We start from the raw sequence: 4,990 nt of genomic DNA, 5'->3' as shown, positions 1-4,990 counted from the left end.
AATCCGAAAACTGATATTTTTTCAAAATTTTTACTGATCTGACCAGTGGATCCCCTTAAAGAGCAGGAAAGGAGATGAAAGGATATGAGGGGCAAACACCATAACCTCTAGACCATGAGCCATGAGAGCTCCCAGTTTTAGTAGAGGTAAAATCGTGTACAGATGATTAATTGCATCAGAGTGGATGATCAGATCGACTCTGTAGCAGCCCACTTGCCCACAAAATGTCTGCAGTGTGCTGTCCAAAAGTATCCTAAAACAGCACAACAGTAACTTAAATTCAAGGCATTGATTCACACACTAAACAAAATGTTATTACATTTGCACTTTTTAATTCAATGATACTTGGAAATATAGTGGTACATAGTGTATCATGTTTTTCGATTCATCAAAATGAAAGAAATGTACGGCTGATAAACAAGACTCAGTTACTCCATCCCTTCCATTACCTCTATCAGTACGAGTGCACTTACAGGAAATAGATAAAGCTGAAGCAACAAACTTGGAAGTACAAGCTGCTCAAAGAGCGCCAGTAGAAAGGAAAGTCATTACCCAGTTTTTAATGTACATATACATTTTGCAGCACAAGGTTAACCAAGAATATAGAATAGTTCATAGGCGTTAGCGACAGAAACTGCTAATGCTGGCCGAGATTTCTCAAGCCACATCATGATAACATGAAGCTATACCCGGTACCAACAAACTTTTCCTCTGAAATCTTATTTCTCATACAGCTGACAACAGTGTTTATTTTCCTACTACTGATCATATAATAACATAAAGACCCTGTGCTTTTGTAGAGTGTTATCTACACTGCTCAAGCACTGAATGGCTATCTCAAACCTACAGTAGTCCCTTGCACCTCTTTTATTTCCCCCCCTCTTCCCTCTACTCTTCTCGTTCTAAAGCTCTATTCACTGTTGCAGCCAATGGGTTTTCACAAACAATAAACCCATAGTTTCAGTTCTAAAGGACTTGATGATTCTAAATGAAGTCCTGTACCAGGGTAAATTCTCTATTTCCCTTGAGAAATATTCTCCTTTGTGTGGTCATCATCAGACATTGAGGGACGAACTATTGTTATTATTATTCTGAACACGCCTTTCTCCTCCTTCAGGGGTACCTATATACCTTTGTATCCCAAATAAATCATTGTGGGTTCACATTGGATTCATACACAAATATGCATTATGGGCAACAAAATGTTACTGAATGAAATATTAACCCTGGCTTACAGTTCCCTTCAGTTCAGTTCAAGGGTATCTAGCCCAGGACACAGGAAAATGAGCAACTGAATTATGTGAATATGAACATTTGGCAACATTCAAACTCACGAGCAGCAGGAGTAAAGATTGTTCTCTCTTACATTGCTGAAGAGAGTATGACAAGTAAAACTATTATTAGTATTATTTCTATCATTGTCACATAAGTATGTAAAATATGAACAAATGACCAGATGTGCTGGAAATTGGAAATGTCAGGATCAAATCGAAAGGTTGAGGTGACCTTAAATGTAATCTTAAGCCAATAACTCATGTACTGCACCATTTAAATACATGTACAGTGCAGCCTCTCTATAACAACCTTCGATATAACGACATCCTCTATATAGCGACAAGGTGCCCAGGTCTCGATTTTTCCCTTATATATCATTAGTATTAATTAGTAATGTTTTTGGTTGCCTCACTATAATGACAACTCTCCATAACGACATTTTTTTCTAGTCTCGACGATGTCATTATAGAGAGGCTGCACTGTAAAGGTTAAACAGAGTGCACAGCCTACATCAGCACATTATGTTATCACTTTTGTTTAAAAGTATGCCATTCTTGTGTCAGGACTGCAGTCTAAGTCTAAGAGCACCTCTAGGCAACCATTGGTTTTTTGTTTAGAAGCAAGCTTTACGGTACAAATTTCTGCCTGTTTTTCCTTCTCTTTCATGAAGGAAGTTGGTAGGTGTGTAGTCTGCTATGATCCTCTCCTATTTCTGTTATGACTAGCTTTCGAAAAGTATTCCAGGTAAAAAACTAAAATGTGACCATTATTGAGTTGGTACGCCATAATCTACAACTGAATTACTGTCATTCTCTCCTTTATGTTAATACTCATAAGTCCCCTCCCCCTCCCTCTGTGATCATGAGAAAATACACACAAATATATTCAAAGACATGTAATTACACTTTGCATGCTAGCAATATCTCAGACTCTGGGAGTAAACTGACCCTATAATAAATCTGATACTTGTGCTGTCGTAAAATTATTGATCTTACTCAGATCTCTTATTTTTAAGTCAAAGAGTAAACAGGAAAGAAAAACTGTTTTCTAAGTGGACGATAACAAATGTAAAAAATGCATCTCATAATGATGGATGGCATCGCTGTGTTTCTCAACTCATCTTTACTTAATTTGCATATTTTTCTTTGATGACTGATGCTTGAATGGGTGAAAGTGTAAACCTACCAGCAGCTTCTTCATGTCAGATTTCGCTGCTTGTTGATACCAAACCAATAAGGTGAATAACGGAGAAATGTAATTTCACACATATTGTTACTCATACTGGTAAAGAATTGTTTGAATTTTGTTCCATTTATTTATTGAGAGGTTTTTAAAGCTTGATCTGTCAGAGTTCTCACTTTAAAAACTTTACTTAAACACAGCAGTCTTAAGTCTTACCTCTAAAGCCAGGGCTAGTGATTTCCTAATCAGCAGTATTTTTACAAAATGAATTTTATCTTTAGTTACATAACACAAAACAAGCAATGTCTACTCAACTGTATAAATACCTGTAGGCTGCTTTCCTTAACAGAAATTAGAGGCCCTTTTGTACTTCCTGAGTAAAATGATAAAATGATGTTTTATTGTCACATATCTAAGCTACATGATAAGCGCATCTGTTTTTGAGAAAATCCACGAGAGATGTGATAAGACAATGAATATAGTGACAATACTACCCTGCCTACTAATGCACATGTATGTGAAGAGCAGTTGCATATTACTAATGTTCGATATTGTTCCTTTTTAAACCAATGGTTCATGAGGGATGCCAGTGAACATAAATTATTGAGAGAATGCTGATGTCCGTTGATTATGATACACACATATATAAGACATATCCATTATCACATGATTATCAGAGAAGTAACAGGTGTGCATTTATAAAACATTATTAACATATTTAGAGATCATACAATATTTTGCCAGACAAACAAAAACATCCAGATCTCTCCATGAAAATGAAATCTTTTCATTCATCTCTCATGAAAGAGAGATTTCTTATATACATTAAGCGGGTCAAACAAGAACACGCTCTTCTTATAACAAACAATCATTATGAAAACACCTCTTAGCATCATAATTACAGAGGACGAAGAGCTTTCAACTTTGTGCAATCAGTGATTAATGTGAAAGTTATTCATTTCCTCTTTGTACATACATCTTTGCACTCATCACAAACATGTAGCCTACTTTACTTTTCCTTCCTGTACTCCCAGTCGTACAATCAAACCACTCACTCTTGAATGTTTCTACCATACAGCCTTTAATATAGATACATGAACATATACCAAACAGAACTTTATTTTTGTTGCTAGGACTTGTTCTGTTACCAAGTCCTAATGTAGCAACAAATTGAGTAAGATTATGTCTGAAAAGTTCAGGAACATCGAGTAGTGAAGTTTTAATTTTCAAATATTTAATAATTTACACAAGCCAAAAATAGACACACCCCAGAAGTGATATTATTATGCACTTAAAAAGGTAATTAGCCAGTATGTGAAACTGAAAGAAAAGTTGATAGGTAGACATCTCATACGAGATATGAGATCAAAGCTATCGCAATAGTTTTAGTATAGGTAGGGTTGGTGATGTACACAGACAACGCAAGCATGTAAAACACCTCAGAATTAACATCTTGACAGATGATAATTTTCCTGTGGTTTTTATTTTTTTAAGTAAGGGGCAAAAGTACTCTAATATGCTGATGTTAATCATTGTGATCTCATGACTGTAAATTAAATGTTGAAAAGTCCTCTAGGTCTAGATAATTTAGAATATGAGCTGTTTAGATCTTACCTATCAAGGCTGTAACAGGCTGAATGGGATAGATCTACTACTACTACTAGTGTGAAGACAGATGCTTGATAAAGATCTTGTTCACCACAGAATTGGACTCACATCACAAGCATGAAAGGGGAAGAGCCTCACCCTTACACTAACTAAAGATACCATTTCTTGTGATCTGCATGATAGATATAATAAGAGGTGTTTAAAAAAAAAATAAGCAAAGATATATGTATCCAGAACTGTATGAAAATTTTTATAAGTAAGCAGTTTGTTCAATAAGTATTTAAATATGATTACAAAAGACATTTCAGCTCAGGTTCAAGTAAAGCCTAAGCGCATTTTGTCAGGTAAAATGCTATAAAACCTTGGTACCGTAGTTCAAAATACACACACCAGATAATAAGTCTCTGACTGTCTCAAAGGATGAGTGAGTAAGTAAAAGAACCCAGGCTCATCAGCAAAGTAAAATATCAGTGAGCTTTTCAATGGGTGACCACAAGGGCGTGCTTATCAAGAGCTTTTGTTTGTCATTGCTCATAACAAGATGTTTGCACTGCAGCAATCAATGATGGTGTTTATTACAGTTTGTTATGAATTATGAAAGCAGTGAATCTTTGTGCCATGTAACTCATCGTGTACCATACTAATTTTCTATATCTATAAAGATTTCTGAGCACAGGCAGTGGCCAGTCTGTTTACTAACACACTGAGCCTCAGCCTTGATTTGATGTCTTGCTTTCATGATGAGTTTAATTATCTCACTTGCAACCCAAAAGGTCATAAATACAAGTGTAGAAGACAAATGTCTAGAGAGTAACATACAAAGAAAAGAAGGAAGAGAGATGTGAACCACAGAAAATTGATACAAAATAAAGAACAAACTACCAAAGTGTCTGCCAACCACCTATGGTCTGGGTTTTTTTTTTCA

Source organism: Aplysia californica, unplaced genomic scaffold (genome assembly GCF_000002075.1).
Source record: "Aplysia californica isolate F4 #8 unplaced genomic scaffold, AplCal3.0 scaffold00182, whole genome shotgun sequence".
NCBI classification, from domain to species: Eukaryota; Metazoa; Mollusca; class Gastropoda; order Aplysiida; family Aplysiidae; genus Aplysia; species Aplysia californica.
The sequence above is the reverse complement of the archived record's forward strand: the minus strand, read 5'-3'. Positions refer to the sequence as shown.